Below are 24,227 nucleotides of genomic sequence, written 5' to 3' on the forward strand. Positions count from 1 at the left end.
TGGAAAAAAAAATAATGTTTTGGTCCCTCCTTCTGATCCACACACATCCTCAAATTAAACACTGAAGTTGCACTAAAATAACACTCAGGGTCTGGCTGAAACCCACAAAAGCCAAGAGGCCGTCACAGAGGTTGTGCCCTCCACCTCCCACTGTTTTGCCCAGGTGCTGAGGCCTGTGTACAGAGATAGCCCAGGGAGCCTGGGCACGCGAGACCCATGGGGAAGGGGTGGGGTGGGGTGGGGTGGGGTGGAGTGTTTCCGAGCTAGCCAACAGTTAATGTGTAAAGGAAAATTATGGGTTTGCTGGTGGGAACGGAACCAGAAGTGGAGAAGTAGGCACGTGGAGGTGTTAGGTGGGGTTTTTAAAGGGCCATCACTGTGCCAAAGGAAATTTTATGGGGTGGAGTATTTTGAAGGTTCTGCTGGCTGTTGCCTGCGTCCACAGCTTCCTGTACATCCTCAGATCACACAGGGAAGACAGTAGTCTATCCCTGGTACAAAGACTACCTTCACCCTAATTACTTCCTAATGAGAAGTCTTATGACACAGAAACCATTGTATGACCTTCTATGACCCTCTAATGCTATGTATACCCACTGTACACAAATTATATTATCAGAAACGCACATATGTATAAATGCATTAGTGGACCCACTATACACAAATTTATATTATCAGTGTACAGACACATCTGTGGCCCTCTACAAACTAAAAAGCAAAGCCGATAAACTTTAGTATTTTAAAATATCTACTTGCTCCACCATTTAGAAGACTGGATCGGTGCTCACTACAAGGACTGCACAAGAAAGGTGAAGAAGAGACCAGAAAACCACCATGGGAATTTCATCTTATACGAGTGAGTAGATGCCAATTGTACATATTGATTATCAAGTGGCTTTACAATACTAGTGATCATCAGCATCATCATTAACATATTATGGGCTAGGAGTTAACTTACGTCATTGAGGCAGACACTGATATTATCCTCAATTTTTTTATAAAGTGAAACCAAAGCTTATAGCTGCTCATGGCCTGTCTCAGCAGCTAGTAAGTGAGCCTCTAAAGGGGTCTGTTGAAAGAAAGCCCCAACTTGCCCTTCATTACCATGACAGTATTAAGCGACTTCAGTGATAGCATAGTATTATTAGCAGAAGTGGGGGTTTTACTCATAGCCTGGCACGTACATCTGCCCCCATGACCTGATCATTCATTGTTACTCATCTGTAACCCAGATATTGGCTGTCACCACCAACAGCCTCCACTTTTGCCCCCATGCATGTTATCATTCCCTGGGGAACCCATGTCACCAGGCGTTAGGAGCCCTGTGAACTTAACAGAAGGCCAGCCAGTCTCCTACATTCCTCACACTCTCCTTCCAGCCATCCAGCCATCCCTGGAGTGGCTTCAGGGAGCTGCTCGCATAGAAGGTAATTCCAACAGAAATCAAGACAGCAATTTGGGTGATTTGTCCTGGTGACTTTGGAATTAGAGTTCATGTTAGAAGCCTCCATGTGTTCCTCTGCTCCAGGCATTTTAATGTGTCTGGTACATCTCTTCCAATCTGCAGCCACACGGGCTATGGTTTGAAGTCCCTCCAAGGATCCTCAGAGTTTTGCATACACCATGTAAACTATCTTTAAAGTCAGACCACCTCCAAATGTCTCCTTCACATAAGGCAAAACTCTGTCTGGTCCTTTTCACATAGTACAATAACAGATGGAAAATTAATTTCATATACATCAGTTCCACAGGGCAGATGGCAGAGTTCACCTTGCACAGCTCTTTGCATTCTCTTCCCAAAACCTCACTCTCTCTTCCAAAACCCTCTCTATCCACAAGGCTCTGAGTCTCTGTGCCCACCTCTGTCTCTGTACTCATCCCTGTTTCCTCCCAACCTCTCAATGTCCCTCTTCCTCCTCTTCCCTATTCCACACAATTCTGGAATCCCCTCTGATGTAAAGCAATTCAGTGTTTCCAAACATGGGCATTTTCACCCATTACCTGTCATCAGCATACAACACTGACCAGATCCTTGTTCCTTAAATTATAGCTAAGAGATAATCCATACTTTTTGTTCTATCAGTCTTCTTTTCAAGCACCTAGTACTTAATTAGGTACAGGAGACAATAACTGTATACTAGTGGTGGCCATTTCACTATACTCATTTGTATTCTCCATCTTAGACAGAATTTTGTTTCTTGTTGTCCCTGGATTTTCTCAAAGGGAGGTCCCCATGAGCCCTGGTCATGCAGCAGTTGCTGTGGTGAGGATGGCCTCCGTTCTAGATCTGGCACCCATTAGGAGTCTCCATTAAATTGGTTTCTAAGTGTTGCATATGAATTTGGCTCTACTCATTTACATTGTTGCTTCCATCCCATTGGGATGAAGGGAACAGATGCACCAAAAGTCTGGCCAAGGTTGGAGACATCTTTTCTGGCCAAGATTTCTACTTAAGCTCTCACATTCATGTGTGTGTTAAGCCATGAAGCCTGGGCTTTATCACTGCAACTCTCTCCAGATAGGACCTCTGCCAGAGGCCAGGCACCCCTTCCCTCTGGTTTGCATTGCGGCCTGGGGTTATACAAGCCCCCGCCTCTGTTCTGTGCCTGCTCCACCCAGTAAGAGGTGCAGTGACAGTGTGGCTGCATTGACTTAAGATTGTTCCCATCACCCTTCAGTTCAAATCCATACCTGAAATCTGAAGGTGACATGCTGATGCCCAAAAATAAGCCTTGGGTTCAATGTGAATTTGGTAGGCTGTGACAGTGGCATTTATGAATCAGCTGTAAAACATACAAAAACGAAATATTTTTTCAAAAATGAAACTCCAGAGGCATGAAATGCCCCTCTTCTTTTTGTTTTGTTTACAGTTTACTTGTATTTTTAGTAGTGGTTGGTCCAAAGTTCCTTGCCAATCCAGTAAGTGTTAAAGGGACAGGCATGAAGAAAGTATATGACGCGATAAAACCATTAGGCAGCAGCCTTACCAGACCCTTGGGGATTTTCACAAATTGCTCTAATAAATGAATCCATTAACTATGTGAAATCAGGCATAGAGCATAATGGAAATTTATAAGCCCTGCTCTTGGTTACTATAATCTTTTTGTTGGCTCTCAGGGAAGGGAGTTATCTCTGTGTATGTTGGGAGATAGAAAAGACCAAGCCCAGTGGTCTTTTGTCATGTGCTTGGCCCAGCCCTCTGGGATTTGGGGCCCTGGGGAGATTTTCTCGATTTACCAGTGACAACCAAAGTGAGGAGAACACCAAGCCTATTGGAACATTCATATTAAGTCTGACATATTTTGTTAGCTGTAGCCTCTGGAAGAGAACCTGAGCTCTGACACATGAATAGGATGTTAAGTATATGCTCTTACCCAGGAATACAATAGACACTTTTCAGTGTGAGAGAGTAAGGAACACTGTACAGCTCTAGCTATGCTCAAATTGTCTCTGGGAGCCTGGGCGAGTCATTAACTTCTTCCAAGATGTTTCCTCTAATAATCCCCACCCTGCTGCCTACCCTCAGATTTAACCCTTCAGCTGTCTGAAGGGTTAAATGAGCATAGTATTCATAACACTACTTAGAAAGTTTACAAGTGTGACCTGACCTCTAGGAGAGAGGGGTAAGTGGTTATGTTGAACTGGTCGAAGCCTAATGTGTTCTAGGTCAGCTGCAACTGAATGCTTAATTTAAAATAATTTTTTCAGAGAGGCGGCCCTAAGATGGTGGAGGAATAGGATGGGGAGACCACTTTCTCCCCCACAAATTCATCAAAAGAACATTTGAATGCTGAGTAAATTCCACAAAACAACTTTTGAATGCCAGCAGAGGACATCAGGCACCCAGAAAAGCAGTCCATTGTCTTCGAAAGGAGGTAGGAAAAATATAAAAGACAAAAAAAGACACAAAAGAGGTAGGGATGGAGCTCCATCCCAGGAAGGGAGTCTTAAAAAAGAGAGAAGTTTCCAAACACCAGGAAACACTCTCACTGGTGAGTCTGTGGTGAGCCTTGGAACCTCAGAGGGCAACATAACCAGCAGGAAAAATAAATAAATAATTAAAACACACATATTATGTGCCAACGTAACTCCCAGTGGAGAAGCAGTGCAGACGCCTGCATCCACCACTAGCAAGCAGGGGCTGGGCAGGGAGGTGTGGGCTGCATTGCTTAGAGTAAGGACCTGGCCTGAATGCCCTGAGGGCAATCTGAGTGAAATAACTTGAGATAGCAAACCAGACTGTGGGATAGCTACCCCGCAAAAAGCCCTAACTTAAGACACCACCAGGCCCGCTCACAGATCAAAGGACTGACTAGAGCTAGCCAGCTTCGGACCAGCCCATCCCCCGCCAGAGACAGGCAGTCGAGGGCAGCCAGAACCGGAAGGGGGCAATCCTGGCCCCAGAGAGGCATTATCTACCAAACTGCAAGTAGGCTTCATTGCTAACCAAGACTTCTTGGGATTCTGGACGGTCAACATCTGCCTGAGAAGATGCTCTGGTTGTACACCCAGAAAACCGAGCAGCAGGGATGGGGGAGGCAATAAGTCTCAGCCACCGTGCTCGCCAAACACCTGGTCACCTGAGCTGCTCGGACCTGGAAAGAGCACAAAACGCAGGCCCAACTGAGTCTGTGCCTTTGAGAAGTACCCGAGTACCTGAACCTAAGCGGCTTAGACCTGGGAAGTGCATACAACCCAGGGCCGGCCTCAGTTTCCGGCAGAGCAACCTAGAGCCTGAGCAGTGTAGACAGGGTAAGCACACACACCGTGAACGGGGGCAAACCCAGTGTGGCCGAGACACTGCGAGCACTCCCCACACACGCCAGTGTTATTTGTTTACAGTGTTCCTTCCTCCCCAGAGCACAACTGAACAAGTGACCCTAAAAAAGTGTCCACCACCACCCCCTTGTGTCAGGGCGGACATTAGACACTGACAAGACCAGCAAACACAAGAAGCTAAAACAGAGGGAACCACCATGGAAGTTAACAGGTACAATAGATTAAAACCCTGTAGTTAGCACTGACTACATAGGAAGGGGCCTATAGATCTTGAGAAGTATAAACTGAATCAAGGAACTATCTGAAAATGAACTGACCCCACACTGTCCACAACAACACCAGAGAAAGTCCTAGATATATTTTTACTATTATCATTCTTTAAAAAAAATTTTTTTTTTAATTTTTCAGTCCTCTCTTACTCCTTTAATTTTCATTTTTATAACCTACTATTACTTTGCAAAAAAAGACCCTATTTTTTAAAGCAAACTTCATATATATATATATATATTTATAATTTTTGTGACTTTGTTTTTTTTTTTCTTTAATATTGTATTTTTGAGAATCCAACCTCTACTCTAGATTTTTAATCTTAGCTTTTTGGTATTTGTTATCAACTTTGTACCTTTAAGAACCCAATCTTCAGTACCCATTTTTACTTGGGAGCAAGATTACTGGCTTGACTGCTCTCTCCCCCTTTGGACTCTCCTTTTTATCCACCAGGTCGCCTCTATCTGCCCCCTCCCCCTTCTCTTCTCTACCCAACTCTGTGAATCTCTTTGTGTGTTCCGGACTTTGGAGAACACTTAGGGAACTGATTACTGGCTGAATCTGTCTCTCTCCTTTTGATTCCCCCCTTTATCCTCCTGGCCACCTCTGTCTCCTTCCTCCCTCTTCTCTTCTCTGTATAACTACATGAACATCTGAGCGGTCCAGACTGTGGAGAGCACATAAGGAAGTGATTACTGGCCAGCTTGCTCTCTCCTCTTTTGAGTCCCCCTCTTCTCCTCCTGGTCACCTCTAACTCCCTCCTCCCTCTTCTCTTCTCCATGTAACTCTGTGAACCTCTCTGGGTGTCCCTCACTGTGGAGAAACTTTTCATCTTTAACCTAGATGTTTTATCATTGGTGCTGTATAGATGGAGAAGTCTTGAGGCTACTGTAAGAATAAGACTGCAAACCAGAGGCAGGAAGCTTAAGTCCAAATCCTGAGAACACCAGAGAACTCCTGACTCCAGGGAACATTAATTGACAGGAACTCATCAAACGCCTCCATATCTACACTGAAACCAAGCACCACCAAGAGCCAACAAGTTCCAGAGCAAGACATACCACGCAAATTCTCCAGCAACACAGGAACACAGCCCTGAGCTTCAATATACAGGCTGCCCAAAGTCACTCCAAACCTATTGACATCTCATAACTCATTACTGGACACTTCATTGCACTCCAGAGAGAAGAAGTCCAGCTCCACCCACCAGAACACTGACACAAGCTTCCCTAACCAGGAAACCTTGACAAGCCACCCGTCCAACCCCACCCACAGTGAGGAAACTCCACAATAAAGAGAACTCCACAAACTGCCAGAATACGTAAAGGCCACCCAACACAGCAATATAAGCAAGATGAAGAGGCAGAGAAATACCTGGCAGGTAAGAACAGGATAAATGCCCACTAAACCAAACAAAAGAGGAAGAGTTAGGGAATCTAACTGATAAAGAATGCCAAATAATGATAATGAAAATGATCCAAAATCTTGAAAACAAAATGGAATTACAGATAAATAGCCTGGAGACAAGGATTGAGCAGATGCAAGAAAGGTTTAACAAGGACCTAGAAGAAATAAAAAAGTCAATATATAATGAATAATGCAATAAATGAGATCAAAAACACTCTGGAGGGAACCAACAGTAGAATAACGGAGGCAGAAGATAGGATAAGTGAGGTAGAAAATAGAATGGTAGAAATAAATGAAACAGAGAGGAAAAAAGAAAAACAAATTAAAAGAAATGAGGATGATCTCAGAGACCTCTGGGACAATGTTAAATGCCCCAACATTCGAATCATAGGAGTCCCAGAAGAAGAAGACAAAAAGAAAGACCATGAGAAAATACTTGAGGAGAGAATAGTTGAAAACTTCCCTAAAATAGGGAAGGAAATAACCACCCAAGTCCAAGAAACCCAAAGAGTCCCAAACAGGATAAACCCAAGGCGAAACACCCCAAGACACATATTAATCAAATTAACAAAGATCAAACACAAAGAACAAATATTAAAAGCAGCAAGGGAAAAACAACAAATAACACAAGGGGATTCCCATAAGGATAACAGCTGATCTTTCAATAGAAACTCTTCAGGCCAGGAGGGAATGGCAGGACATACTTCAAGTGATGAAAGAAAATAACCTACAGCCCAGATTACTGTACCCAGCAAGGATCCCATTCAAATATGAAGGAGAAATCAAAAGCTTTACGGACAAGCAAAAGCTGAGAGAATTCAGCACCACCAAACCAGCTCTCCAACAAATGCTAAAGGATCTTCACTAGACAGGAAACACAGAAAGGGTGTATAAACTTGAACTCAAAACAATAAAGTAAATGGCAACAGGATCATACTTATCAATAATTATCTTAAACATAAATGGGTTGAATGCCCCAACCAAAAGACAAAGACTGGCTGAATGAAGACAAAAACAAGACCCCTATATATGTTGTCTACAAGAGACCCACTAGAAACAAGGGACACATACAGACTGAAAGTGAAGGGCTGGAAAAAGATATTCTATGCAAACAGAGATCAAAAGGAAGCAGGAGTAGCAATACTCATATCAGATAAAATAGAATTTAGAACAAAGGCTGTGAAAAGAGACAAAGAAGGACACTACATAACGATCAAAGGGTCAATCCAAGAAGAAGATATAACAATTATATATGCACCCAACATAGGAGCACTGCAATATGTAAGACAAATGCTAGCAACTATGAAAAGGGAAATTAACAATAACACAATAATAGTGGGAGACTTTTAATACCCCACTCACACCTATGGATAGATCAACTAAACAGAAAATTAACAAGGAAAAACAAACTTTAAATGATACAATACCAGTTAGACCTAATTGATATCTATAGGACATTTCACCCCAATGCAGTGAATTTCACCTTTTTCTCAAGCGCACATGGAACCTTCTCCAGGATAGATCACATCCTGGGCCATAAATCTAGCCTTGGTAAATTCAAAAAAACTGAAATCATTCCAACCATCTTTTCTGACCACAATGCAGTAAGATTAGATGTCAATTACAGGAGAAAAACTTAAAAATTCCAACATATGGAGGCTGAACAATACGCTGCTGAATAACCAACAAATCACAGAAGAAATAAAAAGGAAATCAAAATATGCATAGAAATGAATGAAAATGAGAACACAACAACCCAAAATCCGTGGGACACTGTAAAAGCAGTGCTAAGGGGAAGGTTCATAGCAATACAGGCATACCTCAAGAAACAAGAAAAAAGTCAAATAAATAACCTAACTCTACACCTAAAGCAACTAGAAAAGGAAGAAATGAAGAACCCCAGGGTTAGCAGAAGGAACGAAATCTTAAAAATTAGGGCGGAAATAAATGCAAAAGAAACAAAAGAGACCATAACAAAAATCAACAAAGCCAAAACCTGGTTCTTTGAGAGGATAAATAAAATTGGCAAACCATTAGCCAGACTCATCAAGAAGCAAAGGGAGAAAAATCAAATCAATAAAATTAGAAATGAAAAAGGATAGATCACAATAGACAACACAGAAATACAAAGGATCATAAGAGACTACTATCAGCAATTATATGCCAATAAAATGGACAACTTGGAAGAAATAGAGAAATTCTTAGAAAAGTACAACTTTCCAAAACTGAACCAGGAAGAAATAGAAAATCTTAACAGACCTATCACAAGCACGGAAATTGAAACTGTAATCAGAAATCTTCCAGCAAACAAAAGCCCAGGTCCAGACGGCTTCGGAGCTGAATTCTATCAAAAATTTAGAGAAGAGCTAACACCTATCCTACTCAAACTCTTCCAGAAAATTTCAGAGGAAGGTAAACTTCCAAACTCATTCTATGAGGCCACCATCACCCCAATACCAAAACCTGACAGAGATGCCACAAAAAAAGAAAACTACAGGCCAATATCACTGATGAACATAGATGGAAAAATCTTTAATAAAATTCTAACAATCAGAATCCAACAGCACATTAAAAAGGTCATACATCATGACCAAGTGGGCTTTATCCCAGGGATACAAGGATTCTTCAATATCCATAAATCAATCAATGTAATACACCACATTAACAAATTGAAAAATAAAAGCCATATGATTATCTCAATAGATGCAGAGAAAGCCTTTGACAAAATTCAACATCCATTTATGATAAAAACCCTCCAGAAAGCAGGAATAGAAGGAACATACCTCAACATTATAAAAGCTATCTATGACAAACCCACAGCAAACATTATCCTCAATGGTGAAAAATTGAAAGCATTTCCCTTAAAGTCAGAAACAAGACAAGGGTGCCCACTCTCTCCACTAGTATTCAACATAGTTTTGGAAGTTTTGGCCACAGCAATCAGAGCAGAAAAAGAAATAAAAGGAATCCAAATTGGAAAAGAAGAAGCAAAACTCCTCACTGTTTGCAGATGACATGATTCTCTACATAGAAAACCCTAAAGACTCCACCAGAAAATTACTAGAGCTAATCAATGAATATAGTAAAGTTGCAGGATATAAAATCAACACACAGAAATCCCTTGCATTCCTATATGCTAATAATGAGAAAATAGAGAAATTAAGGAAACAATCCCATTCACCAATGCAATTAAAAGAATAAAATACTTAGGAATATATCTACCTAAAGAAACAAAAGACCTATATATAGAAAACTATAAAACACTGGTGAAAGAAATCAAAGAGGACACTAATAGATGGAGAAATATACTGTGTTCATGGATCAGAAGAATCAACATAGTGAAAATGAGTATACTACCCAAAGCAATCTATAGATTCAATGCAATCCCTATCAGGCTACCAACGGTATTTTTCACAGAGCTAGAACAAATAATTTCACAATTTGTATGGAAATACAGAAAACCTTGAATAGCCGAAGCAATCTTGAGAAAGAAGAATGGAACTGGAAGAATCAACCTGCCTGACTTCAGGCTCTACTACAAAGCCACAGTCATCAAGACAGTATGGTACTGGCACAAAGACAGAAATATAGATCAATGGAACCAAATAGAAAGCCCAGAGATAAATCCATGCACTTATGGACACCTTATCTTTGACAAAGGAGGCAAGAACGTGCAGTGGAGAAAAGACAATCTCTTTAACAAGTGGTGCTGGGAAAACTGGTCAGCCACTTGTAAAAGAATGAAACTAGAACACTTTCTAACACCATACACAAAAATAAACTCAAAATGGATTAAAGATCTACACATAAGACCAGAAACTATAAAACTCCTAGAGGAGACATAGGCAAAACAGTCTCCGACATACATCACAGCAGGATCCTCCATGACCCACCTCCTAGAATATTGGAAATAAAAGCAAAAATAAACAAGTGGGACCTAATTAAAATTAAAAGCTTCTGCACAACAAAGGAAACTATAAGCAAGGTGAAAAGACAGCCTTCAGAATGGGAGAAAATAATAGCAAATGAAGCAATTGACAAATAATTAATCTCAAAAATATACAAGCAACTCCTGCAGCTCAATTCCAGAAAAATAAACGACCCAATCAAAAAATGGGTCAAAGAACTAAACAGACATTTCTCCAAAGAAGACATACAGCTGTAACAAACACATGAAAAGATGCTCAAGATCACTCATTATCAGAGAAATGCAAATCAAAACCACAATGAGGTACCATTTCACACCCTTCAGAATGGCTGCTATCCAAAAGTCTACAAGCAATAAATGCTGGAGAGGCTGTGGAGAAAAGGGAACCCTCTTACACTGTTGGTAGGAATGCAAACTAGTACAGCCCCTATGGAGAACAGTGTGGAGATTCCTTAAAAAACTGGAAATAGAACTGCCTTATGACCCAGCAATCCCACTGCTGGGCATACACACCAAGGAAACCAGAACTGAAAGAGACATGTGTATCCCAATGTTCATCACAGCACTGTTTATAATAGCCGGGACATGGAAGCAACCTATATGTCCATCAGCAGATGAATGGATAAGAGAGCAGTGGTACATATACACAATGGAGTATTACTCAGCCATTAAAAAGAATACATTTGAATCAGTTCTAATGAGGTGGATGAAACTGGAGCCTATTATACGAGTGAAGTAAGCCAGAAAGAAAAACACCAATACAGTATACTAATGCATATATATGGAATTTAGAAAGATGGTAATGATAACCCTATATGCGAGACAGCAAAAGAGACACAGATGTATAGAACAGTCTTATGGACTCTGTGGGAGAGGGAGAGGCTGGGATGATTTGGGAGAATGGCATTGAAACGTGTATTATCATATGTGAAGCAAATCGCCAGCCCAGGTTTGATGCATGATACAGGATGCTCGGGGCTGGTGCCCTGGGATGACCCAGAGGGATCGTATGGGGAGGGAGGTGGGAGGGAGGTTCAGGATGGGTAACACATGTACACCTGTGACAGATTAAAGTCAATATATGGCAAAACCAATACAACATTGTAAAGTAATTAGCCTCCAATTAAAATTTAAAAATTTATATTATAAAATAATTTTTTCAGCTGGTATGGAAATAGAGTTTTTCTCCCCTCTAATATTTGGCAGAAATTAGCTAAGCCCTTCCTCCCTCATCATTCAAGCCGCAAACACAGTGGAAAAGATGGAGGAGGCACAGGTAAGCCATGGTTAATGTGAGAGAGAATCCAGGTCACTGTTTCAGACTCAATTCTTGTTATTTAAGGAATGTTCATGAGGCTTGCTGTTTCTAGGACACTTGTGTTCAGTGTGGCCCTGGGCGAGGTCAGAGGGGAAGACATGGTTCTAAGAATCAAAGGAAGACAACCACTGATGTTTATTATTTTTTAATTTTGTTTTTAATTTCTGTCACTGCTTAAGCAATGCAGAATACCCATAAAGGAGGATGTTTTGCAAAGTGTATTAAGCCATTGAAGGTAAGTGCATAGGCATCTGTTAAAAGTGATAATTGGGTATGTGTCCTCAAATTCAGTATATATAAAATAGATCTCACCTTTGGCCTCAAATATACCCCATGCCCTTTATCTCATCTCTTTGAATGGTGTGACCGAAAAGCCTGAACTCTTCCTTAGAGATACTCATTTACCTTAGATTTTGATAAGTCAAATATACATGTTAAAAGAAATAGAATGTATTCATTTCAACCAGAAACTGACAGGTATAAGGGAAAAGAAATGAAATGAATAAAACTCTACTGATCCAAAAGAATCTAGAAAAAAAGAGAAAACTAATAGAAACTTTTAAAAACATTGCTCATAATTAAGTGGCAGAAATAAATTCAAATATATTTATAATCACAATAAATATATATGGGCTAAATTTGCTAGTTATTTGATTTTTTAAAAAATCCATCTACCCTGATTACAAGAGATGCATTAAAAGCGTGAGGAAACAGAAAGGTTAAAAGAAAAAGGATGAAAAATAGACACCAAAAGTTAACAAAAATTTAAGTTAGTATAGCAATATTAATATATTAATAATATAAAATAGGTCTATGGCAAAAAGAATGATCAGGGATAAAAGGGATCACTGCATAATGGTAACTGGATCAATTCAACAGAGAGGGGTAAAACTTCAAAGCCTGTGTATACTTAATGAAGTAGCCTCAAAAATGAAAATGGACAAATATATGAAGAGAAGTTGTTGACCAGTTCACAATGATGGTGAGAGATTTTAGCACATTTTTATCATAAATAATAGAGCAAATAGACAAAAAATACTACAGATGTGGAAGATCAAAATACAAAATTAACATGCTTAATTGAATGAACCATATAAGAGAACCCTATACCCAACAATTAGTGAACACCATTTTTCTCATGGACACACAGAGCATTTACAAAAATTGACCATGTTCAAAGTCATAAAGTAAGACTCAACACAAATAGAATTTTGTTGAGACTATTCTTTGGTTAGAGTAGAAATCACTGACACCCATCCCACATGTGACAAAGCCCTTTCAACTGTGCCTCTTCAGTGTCTGCTCGCATCACCCTCCGTCTTGCATTTTCACCATGCTCCTGAGAGCAAGCGTAACACCTTCTCTCACCTGGGCTGCTGAGATGGGCAGCAGTGGCCTCTCTTTTCCAGCACTGCTCTCTTCCAGTCCACTTTCTACCTTGCTGCCAGTGACCTTTCTAACGTATGAAAATGAGCATTTCTCTCCTATTGAAGACCTTTGACTGTGTCAGTGGGTTCTCTGCTGCCGTCAGGATAAAACCCAAACCTATGACCTATAGCCTTTCCTCATCTGTCACACCTAACCTTGTCACAATCACCCAGTCGCGTTCTCTCTCTCTCCCTTCTTCCACCCTTCCACTGTGGCCTGCCTAAGTCATACTCATCTTTCAAAAATTCATCTCAGATATTTCCTCCTCCAGAAAGCCTGTTTGGACACGTCCCCAGCCCTGACCTCCCTACTTTTCCTCCATTCCACAGACAGCAGTTGAGATTAGTTGATTTCCTAATGCTCCCACAGCAGCATTCCATTTATTCTGTCATAGCACTAGGTGTAATTGCTGTACATATTCCCTACTTAAGCCACTTATTATTTTCCAGTTGCTCTGGGATAAAGAGTAAGGCCAGAACAAGGACAGCAGGGTTCTGTGAGGACCAGCCCTGGCCTCTACCCCTACTAATGCCCCTTCATGTTCTCTTTCTAAGCTTCTACTTCCTTGAAAACATGGATTCCCACCCCGCTTAAAACCTTTACCTATGCTATTCCCTCTCTCTGGAGCACCGTTCTCCTCTTCCCCTCTACCTTACTACCTTACTCAAGAGTTAACTGGTTAGCTCCTACTTTTTTTTTTCCAGTCTTAGTTCAGTTCTCATTTCCTCAAGCCTTGCCTGACTTCCATTAACTGGATTAGGTTCCTCTAGTTCTCCCAGGACCATTTAACATTTCTTCAGAGCTCTTATTTCAGTTTTTAATTACACCTTCATTCTTATGATTATTTAATTACTGTCTTTTTGTGACTGAGCTGTCAGCTCCATGATAATACACACCAATCTGTCTTGCTCACCATGGTATCCTAGTACCTGGCAAAATGCCTGTTACTGAATGGGCATTTGATAAATATTTGTTGAAAGAGTGAATGAATATAATTTGACTATGTTTGCTTGACTGTCTCCTACATTAGTCTCCAAGGCCCTGGAACAGAAACTGTGCTTTTTCTTTCTAGACACAGAACTTAGCAAATGGCTTGACATAATCAGTGTTATGTGCATTTCTGTTGATTGAGTACCAGACCAGTCCCTTCTTGGGAGCCTCTCATGGAAACATATAATCAGGACACCTAATTAGAAGGTGGTGTCCTAAAGGTGTTAACAGAGTAGCTAAGCCAAGAGCCTACATGTATTTTAATTTGGTTCAGATTAGGTCTGGAATATCCTATCCTATGTTAAAAGCAGGCCAAAACCTGGTTCTCATCTTGTAGAAGATACTTATTTACTACTTCGAAGGAAATGTTAGGGAAATTCAAGATCTTAAAGGAAGGGATCAGACCCTTTGATCTCAAGTCTGACCTCCTTGTCTCACCTAGAGAAAGTTGGTAGGGTCTGGAAAAAGGTTCCAGGTGTTGTTATTTCTGCCAGGGAGTGTCAGGTTGGCAGGGACCCACTTCATACCCTCTGGTGAGGAGAGGGAGACAAGTGTGTTCTCCCCTATTTCCTATTCTACTCTTGGTGTGTACCAGGTCTGCACCAGGACTGAGGAAGGAATGGAGCCATGACTCACTGGTTTGGGCTATCACTTCTGCGTGTTCTTCCTAAGCCAGATCTGTTCCATGAGCTGAAATCTCATCTTCCAAAGTTAGCAGTAAACTATGGACATGGCCATGGGATGGACTTGACAGTGGCATGTAGGAGATGACTCCTACAAGTTTGCGAAAGCCAATTTACTAATTCATGAGTTTTGCTAGCCGGTTGTTGAACCATTAATAACTTGTAAATTGGCCCCAGGGAGAGTATTTACACCACAGAAATTGGCAAATGCTGTAAGAAAAGACTTTATCTCTCTCTATTCTTCCTTTCCCTCTCTCCCTCCCTGCCTTTCTTCCTTCCTTTTTTTCCTCTGACTGCCAAACTCAGGTTGGAGTTCTGGCTGGACACTCACTAGTGGGTGTCTTTTTTTTTTTTTTAACTCCTCATCACCAGAATGGGGCCCCCATAGTAGCAGCTACTTCATGTAGTTCTGTAAGCCATGAATAATAATACATGCAAAGCACTGAGCCCAGCACTTGAAAACTTGTAAGCATTCAGTATATGTTAGCTTGATTACTAGCCTCCATGTATCTTATTGTTTGGGTTTGCCACTTATCTGTGCTATTAAAATTGAACAAAGTTGATTTTTAATGTTTACTGATATTTTAGCAATATTTGAAAATATTTTTTAAGTGATAGGGTAGAAATTTTTCATGTCATTGACATGCACTGATGCTCTTTTCTCATTTGGTTAGGTGTTGACTATGATATACTATGGGTTTGTGTGTGTTACTGTCCAGGATGATAGAAAATCTATGTTTCATTTGTCTTCATCTCCAATACTCTTTAATTTAGTATTCTTCTAATCCTTAAGAATCCCAAAGTCATTGAGAATAAACTATCCCCTGGCTTCCAGAATCAGATATTACATGAGGGAGATCAAAATGTCATTTTTTTTTAAGATAACTTCTACTCTGCACCTGTTAAGGGCAGGATGCTGCAGATGTTCTGAAAATTTGCAAAAGAAAAGAAGGAAGAATAAAATAAAATTTTAAAAGGCCTGAAATCCCTAATCCATAATTCTGAAATTCAGTTCAGTTCAGTTCAGTCGCTCAGTCGTGTCCAACTCTTTGAGACCCCATGAATCGCAGCACTCCAGGCCTCCCTGTCCATCACCAACTCCCAGAGTTTACCCAAACTCATGTCCATCGAGTCAGTGATGCCAACCAGCCATCTCATCCTCTGTCGTCCCCTTCTCCTCCTGCCCCCAATCCCTCCCAGCATCAGGGTCTTTTCCAATGAGTCAGCTTTTCGCATGAGGTGGCCAAAGTATTGGAGTTACAGCTTCAGCATCAGTCCTTCCAATGAACACCCAGGACTGATCTCCTTTAGAATGGACTGGTTGGATCTCCTTGCAGTCCAAGGGACTCTCAAGAGTCTTCTCCAACACCAAAAGACTCTGAAAACCAGAAGTCCTTTCATAATTCAAATATGGCAAAACCTGACACAAACTGTCCTGAGACTTTTTAAAGTTTTTTTTTTTTTTAATTCCATTTTGTGTTAATATTTATATAATCTGGTGCAGAGTTACTAACATGCTTGATTTTAGGCTATTATGCCAGACACCTCTGGAATTGTTCCATCATATACAATATACACACCATACTACCTTTCTAAAATCTCCCAAATTCTGGATTTTGAAACATATCTAAGTCTTTTCGAAACAGGAATTCTGGACCTGTAGTAGAAATCATAATGTCTGCCTTTAAGGTATTCACAATCTGGCCATACCAGAAGTATGGAGTCATGAAGTTATGCTTCAGATAAGAGGGACATAGATGCTTAGACCAAGTGTAGCCAGCAGGAAGTGGGGACTGTTCATTTAATTATGCTGTGTCACCCAATGGCTCAGTCCCAGCCTTAGGTCTTATACCCGTCAATGAAGAGTAGAAAATACGAGCAGACACACACATTCCAAAGAATCTCCTCCAATATCCTTCATTCCTTCCCTTGATTCCCAAATTTAATCCTCTGCAGTCTGGCTTAACCATTCCCAAAACACTTCCCCTTAGAGCGTCATTTGTTTAGACATCAGGAATTCTTTTAAATGCTTAGAGAAAAAGGCCTCTGTTCAAGAGGAAAAACAGTGCTCCCTGGCGCAGCTGTGTGTTCTGTGGGCCCCAGGTCTGTCTGGGCTTAATGGTACACCCCAGGCCAGAGCATCTAGCAGGCACTCAGCCCTTCTGAAGACCTGCACACATCTTCAATGGAAACATCTTTCCTGCAGACTGACACTTTAAAGCCCCAGGGCCTCGAGCCAAATGCAAAGTGATTCTGCAGGGGCTCTAGCAACCCTTTCCACCCATCCTCTAGCCTCCTCTTACTGATGTGTCTCCAAAAATCTTTTGAATCTGTTGTGCAAATTAACAGTCTCCAGGACCAGCCCAGCAAGGACATTCCTTTCTTGAAATCAGCAGACCTTCCAGCTCATAGAAAGAGTCTGTTTGCTGAGTTGTTTTTTTTTTTTTTTTTTTCTCCTGACCTAGAAAATTTGGCTTCTACAAACTCAGTCTTTTGAAGTATGTGTTTGTTATCTCGTTGGAAATGCTGAGGCCTTGCCCTACCATATGTTTCCCAATAGCCTCCCCTGGACATACCCATAAATAATAAATTAGTGACCTTTTCTAGAATATTTACTATGTACCAGGTACTGTCTTAAATGCTTTGTATATATTATATTAATTAATCTTGAAGAAATTCTGTTAGGCAGGCATTGCTTTTATTTCTTTGTTTTTATGGCTAGGAGGTAAATGCATGGAGAAATATTTTTTAGCCGTCAGCTACCCTAGCCAGTTTGATGTCCCTGAGTTTAATTAACAGAACAGAGATGCTGCCCTGAACTGAACTTCAAGGCATTCCTTGTTTGTCCCCTATTTTGCTTCTAAAGACCCTGAGACTCAGAGAGCTTAAGTAATTTGTCTTAAGGTCACACAGCTGCTGCTGCTAAGTCACTTCAGTTGTGTCCAACTCTGTGCGACCACGTAGATGGCAACCCACCAGGCTCCCCCGTCCCTGGGATTCTCCAGGCAAGAGCACTAGAGTGGGTTGCCATTTGCTTCTCCAATGCATGAAAGTGAAAAGTGAAAGTGAAGTCTCTCAGCTACATAAATGTGAAAACTGAGAGCTGAAGAAAGACTTTTCTGACTCCAGAGTCCATGATTTGAATTGCCAAAGAAACATGAGGAAGAGAATAAAATGCCTGTTGGATTAAGTGATCCTTAGCTTTTCTACTCATTTTACTCCACCAGCTTCCATAGCTTGCAGAGGCCCCTGGACTGTGTTCTGCTGAAGGTACTTTTTTCCTTGAATGGAGTCTTTGACGGATTCTCCTTTGACACATGACTATCGTCTTCCCCAGGGGTATAGTGGCCCCCACCAGCACTTTCCTTATTGTCACTGTGATGCTTGCCCCAAATAACCCAACAATGGCTAAATCTTTCTTGGCTTTTGTCACTGCAGAGTCATTTGCCTTTCTTTTAAAGGGCTGGGGTGAGGTCTGAGGTCACTGGGCAGACTGAGGAAAGATCTTCCTTCCTACTGTGTTGGAAAGGCCATGAAAAAGGGAGGTTCTCATAGACATGGCTTTTATTTTCTGTTGGGTCTTTAACTACCTGCATGACCTGGTGAGTCATTCAGTTTTTCTGATCCTTATTGGTAAAAGGAAGCTGTTAAGAGGACTGATCTATTGTGGTGCCATGAGGACGGGAGAGAGTGAGGCCTGGGAAGGGCCTTACATGTAGTGAGTGAGTGCCTTGAAAATGGAAGGTATTATGACTGTTGTTAGTAAGAGCGTATGTTTTATCCTATGTGTTGATTATTTACTTTTTTACAACATTTAGGGTTTCACAAAGCATTTTACATGAGTAAACTATCTTCTTGGAGTGCCAGTTACATAGACTGTACGTTAGGTACTTAATCATTTCATACTTGCTCTTCCTGCTGTTATGCCGAATGGATGAAGGCCTCTCCTTTTTCTCTGGCCAAGAGACCTGGGGTGCAGAGAGGCTGAGTGACTTATCAAAGCAAACCTATGACTTAGCCAAGACTAAAACCCTCAGTCTCGAGACATCAGTTTATCCTGCTGCCTCCCCTCTGTGGGGCAACCTCGTTTCCAAGGGCCCCATGCTCACTCAAAACATTAAAATATCAAAAAGACAAAACTCACATTTCTTCCAGACAGTGATTTCCAAATGTCTCTGGAAGAAGAGTTAGCAGTCCTGGCAGGCGGTTTTGTGTTGCAAGGTGCTTGGATACGAAAGAGGAATGTAAACCCCATGGAACTCATTTCACATGTCAGAGTCTATTCTGGATCTTGAAAGTGGGCCACGAGGCCCCAGCTCTGCCCCCAGGAGCTACATTCCTGCGGAGGCGTCCAGCAGGAAGCGGGCAGGGAGCAGGGCCCAGGATTCACAGAGGGACCCAGTGGGTGTCACAGCCAAAGGGCAGGAAGAAAAGAATCCCCCACCCCAGCACCAGCCTTCCAGAGCCTGGTCCCTGCAGAGCTTGCCTCAAGGCAGTGTGAAATTGTTTCCTTTTGTGTTATTTCTTTAGGACTTTGGCTGTTTTTATAGGTTCCTTTCACTTGCCTACTGTCTTTGATCCCACATGAGAAGTCCAAAAGGGACCAGTGTCCAGTTTGCACTGCTTGCCCCGTTTCAGCACGTCTGATGGCTCTTTGGCCCTGTGACCCCATCACTGGTGTTGCCCACATAGCTCAGCTATTGGTCTACACATAGCTCAGCTATTGGTGGGAACCAGGGGGACTTTATGGGAAGGGGATGGAGCAAGAGAAAATCACCACCAAAGGCCCCGGGAAATGGCTGGTGTTTGATAAAGCTTGGAAGTAAGTTGAAATTTGTATCCAAGAAACTCAACTAAGAGATAACTCTGCCCCTCATAGCTAGTGTCTCCAGGAACATGCACATTGCAACCAAGACACCATTTATCAGGAAAATCACAATGATAGCCCAGGACCAACAACCAGGGCAGTACACTCAGATGTTAAACATGGCCTCATGAGAGTTGTCTTTCGTTCTGGCAGGTAGCTGGAAGCATGCTTTGCTCTCATCCTTCCCACTCCACATGGTTTCTGTCCTTGTTTATTTCTTTTTTCTAACTGACTTTTCAAAGTCACTAACATCCTCTACCATCCATTACTCCCCTCTGATGTTTTAGAGATCAAAGCGCCATTGCATTGGGTGGAGTGGTTTGAAAAATGGGGCACTTCTATATTAGTGGCCTTTGAAGGCAGATTAAGCAACAAATAGTAAGGGGAAATGTCAGAGAGCCTTCTTACTTCTCTGGGCTGCCATCTTTTTGCACATAATTCCTCTTGACTTTCAAGGAGCCTACATTCCTTGGCTCCTTAACATTGTCAGGTTCAGGGGGCTCCTCTGGAATTTGATAAATCTAGACGTTTAGGTGGGACCATGGGGTGTGGCAGTCAGAAGGCTGAACATTTCCTAACATTTTCATGATATTGTATTCCTAAACCCTTGATGGGGCTTTCGATGATATATGTCATTAATTCCCCTTCCATCATGTCTATTTTAGAGCAGAGTTACATATGGCCTCTTATTTTATAGATGGGGATGGTCAGCTCGACAGGACAAAAGTGAGGAACAGAACGTCAAATTTTTCAGTAAAGATAGGATCAATGACTGATTTTCCCCTTTTGCCCCAGCTCTGTTAAATGGCTTAGCTCAGCACTTGTACAGAGCTCAGCACTTATACTCTTTTTAAAGAAGCTTGATATTTTGTTCATCATGGACTTTTCTGCATAAAATTTGATTTTTAAAAAGTCTTGCATTAAAATATCACTTCTTTTGATTTCTAAGTATATTTTGTGCCCAATGCAAGTGCCTTCCTCATCCTACCCTGGTACCAGCCCTTTTAGCTGGTTGACCTCTCTGAGTGCTCATGATCAAGCCATTCGACTCTAGCTAAGGGCTATCAGATTCACGTTCTTGACACCCACTGCCAGTACCCAGCCCAGTTCACCACTGGCTCCTGTCTTGATGTCTGAAGTAGCCCCTTGTTTGTTCTTGGTCCCCTCAAGTCAGTACTATACACAGAGTCAGAAAATCTTTTAAAACCTATTTCAGGTGATCACTCCATGGCTTAAAACCTGTAACTTTCCATTTCCATGAAGTAAAACTCAAATCCTTAACCATGGTCTGAGACCCTATGACCTGGCCTGACCTCCCATTCCTCTCTCCCTTTGCTCATCACTTTCCATCCAGTCCGTTCCCTTGGATCCTTGAGTCCACAGTGATCTCCACATGGCTGCCTTCATCACATGGTTCCCTCTCTCAGCAGTACCCTTTGCCACCTCTTTCTAACTTGCAGATGGCAGCTGAAGCGCCACCTCCTCAGAGGTCTTCCCTGACCTCTTGTCTAAGTTCTGCTGCCCTCTGCCTCTATTGTTCTCTTCTGTTGCCTCTTTTTCTTTCCATTTTCAACACTTATCATCATTTGTAATTTCATTGTATGTCCACCCATGTGTTTACTTGCTTTATATCTTTCTCCCTGACTCAACCGTAAGCTCCTGGAGGACAGAGCTGGGCTTATTCACCACCTTCTCCCCAGCCTCTAAACCATGCCTGGCACAGAGAAGTCACCCAGCCCTTTATTGAGTAAGTGAGGGAAGGAAGGGAATGAGTGGAGAAATAGGTCTTCAGCTTGCAAAATCTTGATCTAAGGACTCTCCCACACACTGAGGAACTTTTATGTCCTATTCTACTCTCTGTCGTCATGAACTTTGCTCTTCTAAAGCAAGTGTTTTTCCCTTGGATTATTTTTATAGAAAAAAGGGAAGCAAATATAGAGATAATTATTGATTCTCACTCATCAAGTCGCTGCTCCCTATCACCAACATCCTTCTGAGAGCCTGCTGCAGAATTCTTGGGAACCACAGGAAATAAGTCCACTAACCACTTGAAATGCTTTTATAAAAATAGACTGGACTTGACCTTCTTCCTGTGGAAAGGCCTTTCTACAGGGCACATGTTACAGAGAAATTCTGTCTGCTCTTAGGAGCCTCCCTCTTCCATCATCCTTCCAGCAGGACTTATCTGGACAAGTGTGGAATCCTGTTCTGACCCTCTGCCCGGGTCACCATCTGAGCAAATTCTTCCTTTATTATTTTCATGCTGTTGTTTTTATATTGAAATGGTGAGATAAGCAGACAGAAGTCAAAGCTGGGGGAGCTATTGGGATAGCCTGCTGCGCACTGGCACTCACTGAGGAGTGGTGTTACTCTCGCCAGAGGTCATCACCACTATGCCCGGGCTGCAGGGCTGCACCTTGATCACTCTGCTCATTATCTGCTTACTTTAAAATCTTATTACCAAAGTGCAGTTTTACTGTGGTTCAATGTCCTTGTGTAAAGGAGACTTTATATCTCTAGTATAATCACAAAAATATCCCATCAGTAGAAGGCAGTGGTCAAGACCAATAAAATCGAAGGACACAGTCACTGGCTTCTTCTTAGGGGCTGTTCTGTGCCTGCTCAGCTCTTTTGGTTATCAAGAGAGAATGACAATTCTGCTGCTGCTGCTAAGTCACTTCAGTCGTGTCCGACTCTGTGCGACCCCATAGACGGCAGCCCACCAGGCTCCCCCGTCCCTAGGATTCTCCAGGCAAGAACACTGGAGTGGGTTGCCATTTCCTTCTCCAGTGCATGAAAGTGAAAAGTGAAAGTAAAGTCGCTTAGTCGTGTCCAACTCTTCGCGACGCCATGGACTGCAGCCTACCAGGCTCCTCCATCCATGGGATTTTCCAGGCAAGAGTACTGGAGTGGGGTGCCATTGCCTTCTCTGGACAATTCTAGGGGAGTTGAAAACAAAATTGTACCAAGATGAAGCTTTCTCCCTCAACAGTGAAAATGATTGACGGAGACTTTGAAGGGGACAGTGGTCTCCCTACAGTGGTCCTGCGAGATGTCATAGCACCACTCAGAACTTCTCCTGTAGCAGCAGGGGCACATGCACCATACCTGATGAAGCAAAGGGTTAGTACTTAGGCTTTATTGTTATACCAGTTCAACAAAGAAGCAGAGAATGCCAGTCAGTCCCCTTAGAAATCCTGAAATACAAGGAGGTGATAGAAAATTTAGAAAATACAGATAAACAACAGTAAAAAGTTTTAAAAGATTGTTCATGATCCTGTCAGCCAGAGAGAACTCCTTTTAACATTTCCATTCATGGAAATGTAAGCATTTTACAAAGTGGAATCATATATGTGAATCATATATACAAATATCTCAGATTTCCTGCGACACAAAACTTGCTGCTTTGTTAATTTTCTGCATTGTTTGCCTAATTTCTGTTTTGTTACTATCTACTTTTATCTTTATTTTTTCCTTTTACTGCTTAATTTTAGTTTACTTTCCCCTTTTATTTTTCAAAGCCTTTTCCTGCAGAATCTTGGATCATCAATTTTAATGCTTTTAAAATATTTTAATGTGAGCACTTAAAGGTAAAATTTCTAATAATTGTCTTGAGTTACCTCCCCAAATTTTTGTATGCTGGGTTTTGTATATCATTTAGCTTAAGCTATTTTGTAATTTCTTCTTTTATTTTTTTTCTATATGTGTAGTTCAATTGAAAATATAGTTTTCCTAGATATGTTATGGTTATTGATATCTAATTTAATTTACCAGTGATCATAGGATTTATTCTCTATGGTTTCAGTTCTGTTAAATTGATTCAGACTTGGTCTAAAGAAAGTGGAATCACATGTATAATTTTTTTTCATTAATAAATGTAAACCTACGTACATCCCATTTGTAATGGCTACATAGGATTATAGCACTTGGTTATAAGTACAAGCAAAACTGTGTCAACTAAGCCTCTATCGTTAGACATTTAGGTTGTGTACTCTCTGTCATGTTATGAACAAAATTGCTCTAGGCAGCCTCACCCACCAGGCCTTTATGTCCTTAGGAGGATTTATGGAAATAGAATTGCTAGGGAAAAGCACATACATTTTAAGTTTTTTACTCAAAATTTTCAGAAAGTTTGTACCCTTTACGTGCTTAGGTTCCATTTATACCCCTTGACTTATTATCAGTATTTCCCTTCTTATTCCTATGTCTGCTTTTCAAGGTAGAGAAATTAATTTGAAACCTTCTGACCTGCTGACTGGCTTCCAAGTCCCCTCGTAAACTGGGGCCCCTGCTCCTTTTGCCTCCACTTGCTCTGAGGGCGCCTGGCACCGCCTGTGGGATCTGCTGACACGTTCCCAAGCCTGTGACCCAGCGTGAAGCATGCTTTCCCAGCAGTGTGGGCCTGTGGAGCTTGCAGAGTCCAGTGAGCCCTGGGCTCCTGGGGAGCAGATGGCCCGGACCAGCACTGGCTCAGGCGACCTTGGAGGCAGCCTTTGTCTCTTTGACACTTGAAGCCACTTCACTCCTTTGCTACACTGCCCTCATCTCTCAGTTCTCACA

The 24,227-nt window shown here is 41.6% G+C and overlaps 1 protein-coding gene and 1 non-coding gene across 6 annotated transcripts in view; both read right to left on the reverse strand.

The window, feature by feature from the left end:
* Nucleotides 1-24,227, reverse strand: part of FGF1 (fibroblast growth factor 1) — a 107,165-nt gene that overhangs the window by 24,496 nt on the left and 58,442 nt on the right. The window lies entirely within an intron of this gene.
* Nucleotides 17,510-17,633, reverse strand: LOC129642598 (small nucleolar RNA SNORA36 family). Its single transcript, XR_008709850.1, has one exon. It is a non-coding gene; the product is annotated as a small nucleolar RNA SNORA36 family (small nucleolar RNA).

Source organism: Bubalus kerabau, chromosome 1 (genome assembly GCF_029407905.1).
Source record: "Bubalus kerabau isolate K-KA32 ecotype Philippines breed swamp buffalo chromosome 1, PCC_UOA_SB_1v2, whole genome shotgun sequence".
In the NCBI taxonomy this organism is placed as follows: Eukaryota; Metazoa; Chordata; class Mammalia; order Artiodactyla; family Bovidae; genus Bubalus; species Bubalus kerabau.